Source organism: Magnolia sinica, chromosome 3 (genome assembly GCF_029962835.1).
Source record: "Magnolia sinica isolate HGM2019 chromosome 3, MsV1, whole genome shotgun sequence".
NCBI lineage: Eukaryota > Viridiplantae > Streptophyta > Magnoliopsida > Magnoliales > Magnoliaceae > Magnolia > Magnolia sinica.
In genome coordinates this window covers 66,245,766-66,263,531 of record NC_080575.1, presented here as the reverse complement: position 1 = coordinate 66,263,531, position 17,766 = coordinate 66,245,766, and positions in this window count along the sequence as shown.

Genomic DNA, 17,766 nt, shown 5'->3' with positions numbered 1-17,766 from the left:
GGAATTCGATGGGGAGGATCTTAAGATTCTAAGAAATGGAATGGTACCAGAACATAAGCCTAACACAACTAATTCTCGAATATAATGATATCGTATGTCGATATATTTTGTATGAGAATGTTGAATAGGATTTTTAAATATGTTTATAGCATTGGTATTATCACAATATAGATTTATGGTATCTTTATTAATACCATAGTCAGCTAATATGCATTTCATCGACATAAGTTGCGTGCAAGCATTCTCTGCAGCAATATATTTAGCTTCTGCAGTGGATAACGACACTGAATTTTGCTTCTTGCTCATCCATGATAAAAGACAGTTTCTAATATAAAAGCATCCATCGCGTGTGGATTTTCTATCATTAACATTACCTTTCTAATCAGCATCAGTGTATCCAGTTATTTGTAGTGACATATTGTGTGGATACCATAAACCTTTAGCAGTACTTACAACATATATAATTATTCTTTTAACAACAGATAGATGAGATTCTTTAAGGTCAGATTGATATCTAACACAGATGCTTACACTAAAAGAAATATCAAGTCTACTGGCAATTAAATATAATAGACTACCAATCACACTATAATAAAGATGAGATTCAAAACTTTTACTGATTCATCTTTAGATAGTTTGAGTGTTGTACTCATGTGCGTTTAAAATTTTTACTATTCTCAAAATCAAATCTCTTCACTAGGTTCATAGCATATTTGGTTTGAGAGATAAATATCTCATCTTTGAGTTGTTTCACTTGGAGACTAAGGAAATAATTTAGCTAACCAACCATACTCATTTTGAGCTCTAATTTCATCAAATCTGCAAACTTAGAGGAGAGGTCAGTTTAAGTTGATCCATAGATAATATCATCTACATATATCTAAATAATTAACATATCTTCATTACATTTTTTGATAAATAAGGTTTTATCAACACTCCTTATTTTAAAATTTTAACTAAGTAGAAATTTAGTCAGTTTTTCGTAATATGCTCTTAGGGCTTGTTTTAAACCATATAGAGCCTTTTTAAGATGGTATACATTATCAGGAAGTTTGGGATCTTCAAAGCCCTTAGGTTGTTCAACATAAAGTTGTTTAAATCACCATTTAAGAAAGCACTTTTAACATCCATTTGGTATATTTTGAAAATTTTCTAGCATGCAATGGAAATAAATAATCTGATAGATTCAAGACGAGCAACTATGGAAAGATTTCATCGTAGTCAATCCCTTCAATTTGAGTGTAACCTTGCATAACTATTCGTGCCTTGTTTCTTATAATATTACTCAGTTCATCAGATTTTTTTTCTAAAATTCATTTGTTTCCAATCACATGTTTGTCAGAAGGTCTGGGAACCAGATACCAAACTTCATTTTTAACAAACTAATTTAGTTCATCTTGCATGGCTAAAATCTAACTTTCATATACTAGGGCTTCATTTACATTAGTTGGTTCTATCTGTGAGGTGAAGCAAACATGATTACATATGTTTTCTAATTGTCTTCTGGTTTGAATACCAATGTGAGGGTTACCAAGTATTTGATTAGTCGAATGATCCTTGACTAGTCTTATCTCAGTTGAATCTAATTTAGATGATGGTTCAGATTGATTAACCATGGTAATTTCATCATCTTGATCAAGTTTGGGTGTGATAGATTGATCATCAATAACAACATTTATGAATTCTTATATAATCCTAGTTCTTTTATTTAGAATGTGATATGCTTGACTGTTTAGAGCATATCCTAAAAATATTCTCTCATCACTTTTAGCTTCAAACTTTCCTAAAATTTCATAGTCTCGTAAAATGAAGCGCTTACTTTCGAAAGTACGAAAATATTTCACAAAAGATTTTTATATCAAACCATAGTTCATAAGCTGATATATTTTTATCTACTCTTATATAAATACGGTTATTAATATAACAAGTAGTATTAGCACCTTTAGGTCATAGATTTTTGGCAAATTTCAAGCTGTTAAGCATTACACTCGCCATATCTTGTAAAACTTTGTTTTTCCTCTAAGCAACTCCATTTTGCTGAGGAGTTTTAGGAGCAAAAAATTCATGTAATATTTCATAGTCATTATAGTACTTCTCAAAATTGCTATTTTCAATTTCAGTATCATGGTCACTCCTTATTCTGATTGCGAACAGTTCTTTCTCGGTTTAGATGCGTTTAATTAACTTTTTGACTTCATTAAAAGCATTCAACTTTTCTCTTAAGAAGGCTACCCATAAATATCTAGTATAGTCATCTACTATAACTAGAAAGTATTTCTTTCCGCCTCTAGTCTCCGTTCGATTTGGTCCAATTAAGTCCACATGGAGTAGTTCAAGAGGTCTTGTAGTGGGTAAAGAGTTCACTTTTTTGTGACTACTCCTAATTTATTTGCCTATTTGACAGGCACCACATACTTTATTTTCTACCTTTTTCAATTTGGATAGACCTCGTAAATGATCTCTTTTGCTTAATTTATATAAGTCTATGCAACTTACATGTCCAAAACGTTGATGCCAAAGTTCAGTTTCATCTGTTTGGATCATGTAACATGAATGATTTGTTGAGTAAGAGTCATCAATGTTATAACAATTTTCAGAGGTCTTACGACCATTTAATATTATATGACTTTGATTGTTGATTATCTCATATTCGTGATTTGAAAGTTTTATACTATGATCATTATCACATATTCGAGATATGTTTAGTAGATAATTTTTAATCCTTAAACATATAACACATTTTCAAAGATAGATAAATTGGGAAGTTTTACATTACCTCTTTCGATGATTTTGCAGTTGCTACCATCTCTAAAAATCACTGAGCCGCTATTGATTTTATTGATGTCTAATAGAATCGTCTTATCACCTGCCATATGTATAGAACATTCATTATCCAGGTACCATCTTGAATGGCTACTTGCAGATGACAAGATACTTAACCTTTGAAACCCATTTCATTTTGGTTCTAGGTTTAAGAAGATCTCTTACCATTTGCTGTGTTTGGGAGTAAGAGTTTTTCTTGTTTCTACTTACTCTGTTATTTCCAAAGTTGGATTTCAAGAGCACTTTAAGTAAGTCCACTATCTTATCAGCTAGAAGAGGATTATTATTTATCCTTTGATATTTGTGGTAATTGGCATTAGTTTTTACATTAGAAGTTTTTTGAAAGGATTTTACATTTTGTTTACTTCCTTTAGAGTTTCTCCTTTAAACTTTGAAGATTCTCCTTTTATAAATATGGGAGTGTAGCTTTTAGATTTTTCTGTTTGACTTTTAATATAACCCAAGCCAAATTTGTCACCACTTCGGCGAGATGTAGTCAGTAATTTTTCAAGTTTCTAGTTTCCTTGAGTATATATCCAAGTATTTTTTGAAGTCTTAAGGGAAAAAACTTCTAGTTTTATAATCTCATTTTCAGATTTGAGATTTTGTATTTTAGAAATTTTTAAGTTCAAATCTAATTTAGTTTTCTCAAAGTAATCAGAAAAATGAGATTTTTTCAAAACAGCCTTTTCAAGTTCTAATTGAAGTTTGGCACATTTTTCTTTTTGAATTTTCAGCTTAACCGCAATCTTACAACTTTCTTTGTATAGGGCACAATATGCTACTTGGAGATCATTTTCATTTTCAGAATCACTTTCAAGAGTTTCATAATCAGAAGTTTCACATTCATCTGACGAAGTGATTCTGGCTATAGTCATAAAAGCCTTTAGATCTTTCATGGTTTATTGGTCTGATTCGTCAATTTCTGAATTGGATTCAGATTCTGATGATTCATCCCAAGTGGGAATCATGCCTCTTCTCCTAGACTTATCCTTCTTAGGACATTTTGAAGCTATATGCCTAAATTCAGAACAGTTGAAGCATTAGGTGTCTTTAGATTTTGATTCCCAAAATTTTAAATTTCCTTTTCTTTTGTCACAAGGTTTTTGAAAATATGATTATTTTTTTTTTAAATTCTACAAAACTTTTTAGCCAACATTGCCATATTATCCTCATTCTTATCATTATCAGAATTTACATTTATATCTTTGGATTTAGATTTAGAAGATTTGAGAGCTACGTACTTGTTTTTAAGAGCTTTGAAATTCAGCTCGTAGGTTTGTAGAGATCCAACTAATTCGTCAACTTTCATAGTATCGGTATTCCTTAATTCCTATATAGCAATAACTTTTGAATTGAACCTATTAGGAAGTGATCACAGTATCTTTGTGCAAACTTTATTTTCAGGGACTTTTTCTCCAAGACCCCACATAGAATTAACAATGTCGTTTAGTTTCATATAGAAGTCCATGAATAACTCACTTTCTTCCATACGAATTTACTAAAATTTTGTTGAGAGGATTTGGATCTTAGACTTTTTAATAATGTTAGTTCATCATGTGTCATTTCAAAGAATATCCTATGCTTGTTATGTTATATCACAAGAAATGATTCTTTTGAATTCATCTAGTGATAGAGTATATGTTATGCATCTAAGGCTTTTGTATTTGCACTACTTCACTTTTTTGGGTGGTCGTCCAAAATCTATAAGTGGTTTCTCTCATAGATGTGGTTCCATCCTTAGCCAATACTTCCATCATTGGAGGGGTCCATTTTGTTAAAGTGGCTTGCCACACACTTTCATCAATAGATTCAAGAAAAATTCTTACTATGGATTTCCAATAAGAATAGCTTGAGCTATCAAAGGGAGGTGGCCAAGTAATGGATAGACTATCAAAATTTGACATTCTAATAGCTTTAGATCTAGCTCTATGAGGTAAATCCCCAAAAGAGCAACCTCTCTCTAATACAACTTGAAAGGACAAGTTATAGATGTCCTAGACGGGGAGTGAATAAGATAATACAAAATATTTCGATATAATGTGGAATAATTAAATAATTACTCTCAATTGCTCAGAGTATTGAAATCTTGATTCCAAATAATTGGTAGGACAACCTTCACCTAAAATATTTAGGCAAGACAACCTTATTTTACGACGTCTTTAAGGTCAAAACATTAAAATTAGCAAGATACAATCAACACAAAGAAAATAATAAAGAGATAATCAATCACCACCAATGCACAAGGAGTTATAGTGCTTTAGTGCTTAACCCCACACCTACTTTACTCATAAAATTGCTACCCTTGTAATTTTGGTTTTCACTATTTCAAAGTTTTCAAAGGATCACCTTAATAACCTGATACAGTTCTTGTGATTTTCACGAGCTATCACAATAAAACTCAATTTGTGATTTTCATGGGCTAACCATAAAATAACCCACTGAGATTTTTTGGGCTATCTCAGAAAAACCCAAATGAATAAAATGAATATATAGTGCTTATCTTCATATGCCAAGTCAAAGATGTAACTGTAGCTTGATTGCAGCGATCTTCTTTCTTGTGAGATTGATAAAGCCATATATGTGTTTAACCCAAAAAGAATATAAAGATCTAATGTATTTTCAATATTATAAACAAAACCCTAAATGCTGCAAATTCTATTACTAAATCTCAAGTAGAGTTTAGATAACTCTATTAAAACAATTGAAACTAATTTGAAAAGGAGAATAAAATAAGCTAATGGAAATTAGAATTACCACACAAATAGCTTAAGGAAGGCATGATTTCTCTCTTTGCTTGAGTAGATTAATCACTGATTTTCGTGCTTTGAATGAATGAGAGAAGGCCTCAATTTATAGCCAATGGATTAAAAATTTGGTTGGCTTGATTTTTAGTTCAGCTGGCCGAATTCCAATGATTGCATTCTAATGGCTCTCGGATTTCGTGGGATAAGATCATTTAAAAATTTGGCTGGCCCAAGCCAAAATTCAGCTGGCCGAATATCCCTAATATCTGAAATTTAATATCATTGAAAACTTGATTGAATACACTTAGGTTGACTGAACCTAAGTTTGGGCCAGCCGAACTTGTCATGGAAAAAAAATAAAATCATACTTGCTATATACTTGCCCGAATTATGTTGGGTTGGCCGAAGGTAGTTAAGCTGGCCGAACTTGAAGTCGAGCTGGCCTAACTTCAATGTATATTTTACTTAGTATTGTATATTATTATGGCACCACTTGAAATATACCTAACCTAGGGCCATTCTAAGGTTATACAACTTGATGGTTGACACATACAGAGTGCTTCATTCTTTGAACCATGCATAATCTTCAAGGCTTAAGATGTTGAGTTTCCCTTGAGATGTTGATCTAGTCTTTACGTAATCTTCATGAGTTGATGAAGAACATCTTCATGAGTGCTTGTGATCTATCCGGGACTATAAAATTTGACAACATTGAGTGTACTTTAAATATAAGCACTTACACGTGTACTGACTATCTTGTCCACAAGTGTCTCAAAGCATGTGTTGTATTCTTCGTCCACCCACACGGGAACTACATTCACTACGATCAGATTGTAGTATGAATTCCTATAATAGGTTCCCTTGGATGAAATCATCTGTCATTGTTCCTTTCAGAGGATTTGCTCATATTTGGTGACCTTAGTCGACAACTCGAACAGGTCTCCGAAGTGGATGCCTTCGAACTTCTTTCGAAGCTCAAAATACATGTCTTCTAGGGCTAACCTAACAAACTTGGCCTCAGGTAAAATGACTGAACAACAGTTCTTGGAACTTTTAAAATGGGCAGTGAACTATTTGGCTGGCTCCTCCGACCGTTATCTCAATCTGGAGAGGTCGCCATGGATTCCTTCAATTCAACTCGATGTAATTGCATGTAGAACTTTTCTTTCATCTTGGCCCAAGTTTGGATTGTATTCATCGGTAGGTTAATATTATATCATGTAAATGAAGTTCCTGAACAACCAGAGCTTCAGGAAATCACTTCGCGATGCCTCACCACATTGCACGGTGAATCGGCCTATGTGTTCAATGGTTGAGGTTTCATTATCCCCTGAGAACAAGGCAAACTTGGGGAATCTATAGCCTCTGGGGAATTCATAATATCGGTCAATCTAGTTAGGGTATGGTTTTTTATAAGTCGATCAAGGCAATCATCAGCCATTTGGTTGGACACTGTACTCCTAAATGAGTCTTATTACATTGTCACGACCGAGCGACCATTATGGGCTTGGCCGATGTTGCAAAGTCGGATACCTTAGAGGCTAGTCGGAGTCAACGTCATATGCCGCATCCAGTGCAACTGTCACGCCTCAAACTCGGAAACTGGGCTCACAAAATTTTCGATCGCCGAATCTGGCGCCGACAGCCTCCGTAGTACCCTATTCTCGGCTCCCGACATCTGTACACCAGGTTCCGATCCTGGGATCCTACAAGGAGGATTTCAAGCATGATTTTGATTCAGTATAAGTATAATCATAAGCATAACCCACGAACAATAACCACAAGAACACCATCACAAAATCCACCATAATAAAAAAACTTTAAGTACAATGCGTAAAAAAGGGAAATACAAGATGATGATAATAACAGAAACTCAAAAGCTCGACTGCACGCTCCAACTCTGACGAGGCTATGGCTGCATCATGGCATCATCTGCACGCATCGATCGTGCATAAGCTTATAAAAAGCTTAGAGGGTAGTGTAGGTGTGTGCGCAATATAAGCATGCTCAAAATGCAAGGTTAGAGTAACGTGGAATCATGGTGATGAGTACATGAATGCAATCAGCCGTACCAAGGCTATGCGGTGTAAGATATGAATGCTGTCGACCATAACACAACCATGCGATAAGAGATGCAACTTAAGCATGTCAATCCTCATCATGTATCAGTACAGTTCTTATTCTGGATAATCACCAGGGTTCAGTACACTCCAAATGGCACTGCCGCTCTCTTAGACATACAGTCCAAGTGAGTGTAAGAAACCTCACTATCCGCCTGGTCAATAGTCTACCAATACCTATCCGGTACGTCGATAGCAGACCCATTCATGAGCTGGTCAAACTCAGCCTAGTATTGCCTCCTACTCTTAAGCGAGTAAGGCCACACCCCTTTCCAACGACCACAACACAGTGGGAGAGGAGGCCTCTTGGTATTCGGCCCCCGTGCGCTCATATATTCACTTGGTCTCGACATTGGAGTCATCCTCTTGTACCATCGGGTTTAGGAATTTTCACCCAGGGACATCTATGGCACCTCGATGCTTATAAACATTATTTTCGGTATCCAATCCAGCTATCTACGATGTGTCTGTGGAGGCTATGGCCCTGATGTCGCTAGGGTATACAATAATCACAATCGCACAATGCAAGTACATGAATCATACTACCAGACATGCAACAATCCTGTGTGTACCGTGTGCTCATGAGGGCAACTCCGCCTATCAGGGAGCCCATAAAAGATCTGCCCGAAGGCAATTGCTATGATCAAAATTACTTCTCATATCAGGCATACATATGATGCATATGATCATGAATTATGGATCTATACTGAGCATGTTATGTGGTGATAGGCTCTGCTCAAAACAAAGATGGGCCTAGATGGCGTACGCACTACAGGTATGGGCCTATCAATGGGCCCTAGGGAGAGTGACAATGTGGACATTTAACCAACATCGCCTTACAATGTGGACATCAAACCAACATTTCTCCTAAGGCACTGCCGCTATAAAGGTCAACACATAAACTATGGTGGAATCACGTTATAATGGGCCTTATGTACATCCTATTGGGCCTCGACCCATGGGCCTCATATATATCAAAGTGGGCCTCGACAACGGACCACAATTACATCAAGATGGGCCTAGTCACATGGGCCTTATATATATATATATATATCATGAATCATATTAAAAGATTAACTGGACCACACTCCAAATAACAGTGGTGATAATGATTTCCACCATTAAAATTCTTATGGCCCACCATAGCATTTATTTTCTATCCAATCTGGTCATGAGGCCACACAAACTTGGATTAAAGGAAAAACAATTTCCTAACAATCCAAACTTTTGTGACGACAAAAGTATTTCAATGGTAGAAGCTCAATCCCCACTGCCTTTGTACTGGGTGGTCCACTTAATCCTATATCTTCTCATTTTTAGTCTCAAGCCGTGAGACGGGCTTTCAAAATGGTTGGACGGTTGGGATACAACACATGCATCATGGTAGGTCCCATGGGGATGGACGGCATTGATAAATCACATACCTCATGGTGGGGGTCCCCATTGATGAGAGGTGTGGGTACAATACATACATTAGTGGGTCCCATGTGGGGCCCACCACAATGTCTATTTTCCACCCAAACTGTGGATAAGATCACACAGACATGGGGGCCCATCGAAATGTTTATTTTCCACCCAATCTATTAATAAGGCCACACGTACCTAGGGCCCACCATAATGTTTGTTTTCCACCCAACCAGTTGATAAGGTCATGTGGACCTGGGGCCCACGATGATGTTTGTTTTCCATCCAAACCTGTTGATAAGGTTACGTGGACCTGGGGCCCACCGTACTATTTATTTTTCATCCAACCTGTTGAAAGGCCACATAAACATGGGGCCCACCGTAATGATTATATGCCATCCAAACGGTTTGATAAGGTCACAGGGACCTGAATGGATAGGAAAAAAAAAACAAATATCATATCTGATTCAAAACTTTTGCAACCCAAAAGGGTTTCAATGGTAGGCGTCCAATCCAACTGTTCCCTGTGATGTGGGCCATCTAAGTTGCATATACGGCTGATCTTTGGGGCTGCCCGCTACCCTGAGGGGGCCCACCAAATGCACCATGTTGATGTTCAATACACGTCACAGTGGGGCTCACAGCTGGGGCCGTGGGTCCCAGCCCGCCCGTGCATGCCAGCGTCCATACAGATGCTGCTGCGTCCTCGTGCCTGCTGCCTCATGTGTGAAATTTATTATTATTTTTTTTAATTAACAATTCTTGCGATTTTTTCCATGTGGGGCCCGCATCAGATAAATCCACCCCAGTCATTGGATCCCACGGTCCAAGACCGACCAAATGAGTCCAATATGCGGCATTTTTTTGGCGAGTAAAAAGATCCAGGTGGTTTTCAACGGTAAACACCACGGTTTCCTATGGTATGGCTCGCCAAAAAATGGGATTAGCTTCATTTATCGGCTCAACGCCTAAAATGAGTTGGGGAAAGGAATGGACAACTTGGATTATATACAAACATCAAGGTGGGGCCTACATGAGTGGCCCACCTCAAAAGCACCTTTTTTTGGTTTAACAGTACACACCCATGTCAGTACACGCACTCCATGCTAGCCACGCCCGTCCAGCGTCCAAAGACGCTGGACGGCATGGATATAAAACAAGCATCATGGTGGGCTCCACACATTGCCATGTTGGGGTCCACGTGGTGGCCCACCAAGGTTTGGATCAATTGATGTTTGTATTTTCCTTCATCCAAGTTTGGACGGCAAGGTGGGCTCTACCAGTGGGTTGTAGTGTGGTCCACTAAATGGACAGCATGGATACAATATATATATCATCGAGTGGGTCATCAACAATGAAAGAGTGAGAGAGAGAGAGAGAGTAATAGAGAGAGATTGGTGGAGTGGAGGGACCCCGCCACTATGGGCCCCTCTTTAATTACAAACACATACATCAAGTGGGTCCCATCATAAGTGAGCCCCTTAAAAAGAGAATTAACGGTGGATCACCCACCTATCGGCCTTCTCCTTGCTTCCTTAGCCTCCTTAGCTCTTATGATCAACTTCCAATGGTAAATGATGGAGTTTCGATGGTGGGGATGAGAGATGAGAGGGTGGGCCACACTTGTCTTGGGAGAGAGGAGCTTGGACGTGTGGGGTTGCTTGGGAGGTTGAGAAATGAGAGAGAGAGAGAGAGAGAGGATGGGATGATATGGATGGGATGATGTGGTGGTTGTAAGGAAAGGAGATGGAGGGGTATGGTTTGGTTTGAAAATTTTATAAAGAGGGATGGGTTTGTTTGAAAACTTGTAAAAGAGGAGTGATGAGGGGAGAGAGAGGGTTGACTTATGGAAAAAGAGAGAGGCCACTTGTACTTGTTGTTGGGTGAGGTGGCATGAAGGTCAGGTGTGTAATTGACTTGATTTGATGTGACATGTCGTAGAGATTCCCTCAAAGTTCGCAACACGTGGTGTTTCTTCGAAATGAATGCAGGCCCACATCTTCTGACCTGGATATCGGTTCAGTGCGCAAGTCGCCGTGTTAGAACCGCGGCGATGGCGCGGTCGCTAAGATACAAGTTTCGAATCGATCCGACCTTGGTATGTAGGACTCGGCTTAGGATCGCGGATAAACGTCGAATATGGGTCGAGGGTTACCGAAATTCGACCGGAAGGACCGCGGAAGCCAACGGAACGGTACAGACTAGGATATGGGCCTTACATCAACCATAAGAAGTATTGCAACCGGTGTTTGTCTGTCAGGAGCATCAACCCTCTAGTAGCCATTATGGGGCAAAGGAGAAACGTGGGGTTGCCCCCTAAGCACCTCCATCCTATGGGTTCTTCGTATACTGGGGCCGTGGTCAAGGGTTGCCCTTGGGCACTATGGTCCTATACGGCTCATGATAGATCGGGGATCATTTTGGTCCTATACGGTTCATGGTAGACCGGGGCTACGGTCGAGGGTTGCCCCCTAAGCGTTATGGTTTTATACGATCATGGTAGACTGGGGCTGTAGTCGAGGGTTGCCCCCCGAGCGTTATGGTCTTATACGATCATTGTAGACTGGGTCCATGATCGAGGGTTGCCCCCCGACCGTTTCGATCATATATGAGCCATTATACAATTGGGGCATGACTGAAGGTTACTTTACAAGAACTTGTGCCTTGTGTTCCCTTGGTACACGCCCTGCATAACTTGGGGTTGCCCCCCCGAGCATTTCGATCATATATGAGCCATTATACAATTGGGGCATGACCAAAGGTTACCTTAAAAGAACTTGTGCCTTGTGTTCCCTTGGTACATGCCCTGCATAACCTGGGGTTTCCCCAGCAGTATGCGGCCCTCTAGGCTCCATTATAATTAACTAATCGGTTATGGGGTTACCCCCTAAATGGGTCAGTTGTCAGGTCATGTAATAATAGTAAAGCAGTTGTTTGGCCAATAGGGTTATTAGAGCCAACCGGGACGTGACTCCCAAAAGGGTGGCAACTCTGCTGGTCGAGATGTTCTTACTAGTCATAACTATTGCCATCTTGTTCTTCTTATAGTACCAATGAAGGCGATAGAGGTTGGCCAAGTGGCTTAACTTGGCTAGCTTTGTTTGAGAGCTCAATGGGTTGTTCTGCCTCATGTCCACCATGATGGAGAAAGGGAGAACATCTATCAATAGCTTCAAGTCTCTGTAGATAACTCTCAATGTCTCTCTCGCTTATATCAAATTGTGACCATGCATCCCTAGTGATCTGTTGTATACACTTCGTGTATTGATTGAGGAATACCGTAAAATCATATGGGGTATACTAGGAGGATGTTCCTACATCAACGTTGACAACAAGCTCATAACGTTGATCCAGGTCTTGTTGCTCTTCTGCAGCATTAGTCACCGAACTAGCCTTTTTCAATTTTGGTAGCATTTCTTTCCGATGAAGAAATACACACACTCACTGGGTCCCATGGGCATGCCAAGAAAGGGCATTGCCCTCAATTCAGCTATTCAGGCCCGCTCGTGTGACTGAGGGCTAGATCAGTTGTATGTGTGCGTGTATGATTGTGCAGGCATGTTAGATTTGCCCAACTTAAGATTTTCCAGGGACCTCTCGACCATCGATTAATGTGCTTCGTACTTAGGTGATTTGTGCAAGGGTAGGGGTTAGCCCTCATGGATGATTTCTTTTTGTCTTATGCTAGTATATACAGGATCAACTAAAATAAGGACTTTTTTTTTTTTTTTGTATTACACTAGCACTTTAGTATGGTATTTCTCAATCAAAAATGAAGATTTGCACAAAAAAGGAATATAAGTTAGACTAAACATGATTAATTTTATTACTAGCTTGGTTATGCTACAATTGTCGTGCTTTACAACCATCTATAAATAAAAGCGAGAAACAAAATAAGTATTTGACGCGCCTATCAGAATAGATGATTACGGTAGGTGGTTAACAAGATATGATCGGGATATGAACAACTAATTACAACTCAGATGAACATGCTAATCTGATAACTTAAGGTCCTAGATATTTGGCCTACTACTAAGATAAATGTACTGCAACAGGAGCTGCTGAAAAATAGCGAACTAGATTAGGAAAAATAAAATATACATGAAATTAAGGTAAATGTAAAAGTAAATATGTGTGTTTGGTATAGGGCCCTGAGCTATTCTTCTTGTTCTCCTTTTATAGCTTTCTCGAGGCGATGAGAGCTCATTGTTGGGCTTTTAAATTCTTCATGCAGACTTTTCAGATATTTAATCTGTCACGCCCCAAACCCGAAAATCGGATTCATAGGAATCCCGATCGCCGAATCCGGTATCGACAGCCTCCGTAGTACCCCATTCTCGGCTCCTAGCGTCCATACGCCAGATTCTAATCCTGGGATCCTACAAGGAGGATTTTTTTTGTACATTTAACTCGTAATAAGCATAATCACAAGATTACCCAATTCACAAAGGCAACATCATTATCATATATCCACTAATATAATCATTTGAGTACAATGTTGAAAGAAAAATACATAAATCGAAAATCAAGCTCCAGAAGGCCGCTACACATTCCGAACTCAATACTGCTACAACCTAACATCACCTGCATGCATCTATCATGCATAAGCTTGTAAAAAGCTTAGAGGGTGGTGTAAGTGTGTGCACAAGGTAAGTGTCAAGTATTCAATACAATGCCATCATCATACAGTACCGAAAATACTAGTAATCCATAAGTCGTACAATATCAGAATAAGCAGAAATACTGACAAGATCATGAATCATACAATATCAGAAATATTGGCAAGTTCATAAAAATCATACGAAGTCAGAGTAATACGAAAACATACTGATAGGCCCATAAATACCATCAGCCTTATCCAGGCTATGTGATGCAGAAATATAATATAAACAATATTATATACTGATGAAGTAATGTAGATCAGCTATGCAATGCGGAGACAGCAAACTAAATATTAGATGCCGATAATGCAATGCAATATGCAAATCCTGATGAGTCCACGAATACCGTTAGCCGTATCTAGGCAGTATAAAGGAAGAAACATAGTAACCCCAAATGTCATATGTTGCGGATGTAATGAGATATGTGGTACGAATGGAATGACCATGTTGGAGGGTGAAGTCGGGATGATAGTACGTAGTATCGCAGGCTATGGGGTCCATTACAAGGGATTTCTATCCAAACTAGTCCCATACCTAAATTTGGATAGTCAGACTTAATGTAGTAAACTACTGATCTCAGGTTAGTTGCGCGCCCCAACCGAAATCCTGGCCATTGCGAAGGTACACGTAATAAATCGTTGTGCACCACCAGCCCGAGTGGATAGTGAATGAATGAATGAATGAGTATGCAACTCCTGCTCAATAAGTCCACATATCAGTACGGTTCCTCTCTGGGATCATCACCGGGGTCTATTACACTCTACGCTAGCTTGCCGCCCCTATCTGAGAGCACAACTGGGTAAGTGGAAGAGACCTCACTATCCACCTGCCAATATCGGGCCCGGCTCGTCGATAGCGGACCCATTCCTTAAGCTGGTCAGACTCAACCTAAATATTGCCCCCTCACTCAGGATATCACAAAATGCGTGATGCATGAGTCATACAATCCAGTCATACATCAATCCTACGCATGTCGTGCACTCATGTGGGATCACCTCTGCCTATCAGAGAGTCTCATATCAACCTGCCCAATGACATATGCAATGGTCAATCACATCTCATAACAAACATGCAGATGATGTGTATGGGCATGTATCATGGTACTATGCTGTCACATACTCATAATCGGTATCAATAACCGGCATCTACAACCGGCCTCGACAATGTGGACATTTAATCAACATTGCCTCCAAGGAATGGCTCGCATAGAGCCTAACATATAATAGACCCATGGCCTCACACAAAGGCAAAATATACGACACCATGGGCCTCACTCAAGAGCTTAATACATCACGATGGGCCTTTCACATGGGCCTCACTCAAGAGCTTAATACATCATGATGGGCCTTTCACATGGGCCTAACATACATCATAGTGGGTTACATCGCCTGGCCCTCAAATGCATCACAATGAGCCTCATCACATAGGCCTTATATATATCACATTGGGCCTTAAACACGGGTTGAATACTCATCACAATGGGCCCTAAATATGGGCCGAATGCACATCACAATGGGCCTCAAATACAGGCCGCATATATATCACATTGGGCCTCGGCAATCGGCCTGTATCGACAATCGAAATCGGTAAATCGGTCACGTCAATCGGAATTGGCAATCGGCCACGACATAATTGGAGTCGGCAAATCGTTCACGACAATTGAAATCAGCAATCGGTCATAATAATCGGCCTCGATCGCTGATCAGCAATCGGCCATGACAGCCGAAATCGATCGATAATCAGAATCGGCAAATCGGTCATGACAATCAGAATCGGTAATCGGTCACGTCAATCGGAATCGATCGATAATCATAATCAGAAAATCGGTCACGGTAATCGAAATCGGCAATCGGTAATGACAATCGGCATCGATCAATAATCAGAATTAGCAAATTGGTCATGACAATCGAAATTGGCAATCGTTCACGACAATCAGAATGGATCGATAATTAAAATCGGTAAATCGGTCACATTAATCAGAATCGATCGATAATCGTAATCAGTAAATCAGTCACGGTAATCGAAATCGGCAATCAGTTACGACAATCGGCATCGATCGATAATCAGAATCAGTAAATCGGTCACGATAATCAGAATTGGCAATCAGTCACGACAATCGGAATGGATCGATAATTAAAATCGACAAATCGGTCACGTTAATCAGAATCGATCGATAATCATAATCGGTAAATCAGTCACGTCAATCAGAATCGACAATCGGTCACGACAAGGTAATCGACAGTCGAAATCGGCCTCGACCCCGATAATTGAAATCGACTTCGATGAGAATGGGCCTAACGAGGCCTAAGGGAAGGTCACAATATGGACATTCAACCATCATTGCCTATCAATGTAGACGTTTAACCAACATTGTTCCCAAGGAATGTCCCACATAGAACCAAACATATAGTGGGTCCATAGCCTCACACAAGGGTCGCATACATCAAGTTGGCCGCATCTCATGGGCCAAAAATACATCTCAATGGGCCTCATCATATGGGCCATAATCACATCACATCAGGCCTTGCCTATGAGCCTTAAATACATTACAATGGGCCACAACCCATGGGTTTCAAATACACAATAGGTGGGCCCTACACATGGGCCCAGTATACATCAAATGTGGGCCCTACACATGGGCCTCATACACATCATGTGGGTTGCATCAATGGGCCGCACTAATGGGCCTTATGTACATAGCAATGGGCCATAACCCATGGGCCTTGATTACATCACAATGGGCCCTCGCAAATATCAAGGTAGGCCTCAACAACAGGCCACAAATACATCAAGGTGGGCCTCCTCAAATGGGCCTCATGTATATATCAAGGTGGGCCTCGACGAATGGCCATAAGTACATCATTATATATAATATAAATATATGAATCATCTCAAAGGATCAACTGGACCACACTCCAAAAAAAAAAAGTGGTGACAATGATTTCCACCATTAAAATTCTCAAGGCCCACCGTATTATTTATTTCCCATCCAATCTGATCATAAGGTCACAATGACCTGAAAGGGGTGTTAATGGTGGATGGTCAAACCCACTGATTTCCATAGTGTGGTCCACCTAATCCTAGATCTGTCTTATTTTTAGACTCAAGCCTTAAGACAAGCTTGCCAAATGGTGGACGGTTTGGATGCAACACATGCATCATTGTGGGTCCTTAGGGATGAACCGCATAGATATAATAGATGGGACCCACAGAACTTGGTGGCGTCAATATAGCAGCTATGTAGCTGGTGTGAGATACTCCAGCCAATCAAACGGGTGGGTCCCACTGATGGACAGTGTGGATGAAGTAGGTGGGACCCACAAATATACAGAATATATGTATTATATATATATATATATATATATAATAGATAAATATATAATATTAAATTAATGTTCCAGGGCCTGGACGAATGCACACATCAAGGTGTAGCCTGCACGTGGGGTATGTCCCACTGTCCAAGTAATGGACGGTGAGGATAAGACCCGTACATCACGGTGGTCCACAGCTGGACGACATGGAGAGAACACACGCATCATGGGTCCCACCGTCCAGTGATGGGGACAGTGTGGACAGAACACATGCAGGGTTCCACGGTGTGAGTAAAACACATATATCATTGTGGGTCCCACGTGGGGCCCACCATAATGTTTATGTGCAATCCAACCCGTTGGTAAGGTCATACGGACCTGGATGGAAAGGAAAAACAAATTTCATATTAATCCAAAACTTCTGTGACCCAAAAATGGGTTTCAATGGCAGCCGTTCAATCACAATGTTTCCTGTCGTGTGGGCCACCTGAACCACGTATACGGCTGAAATTTGGAGGGGGCCCACTTCAGAAAGGGACGTCAAATCTGTTAAAGTCCTTTACAATGATACACCAGCCTTCAATTGATCAAGCTTTAAGAGCAAATGACTACTCAATATAGTATCATATGGTACATCAAATGATGGATTTAATGTGTGTGTATATATATATATATATATATATATATATATATATATATA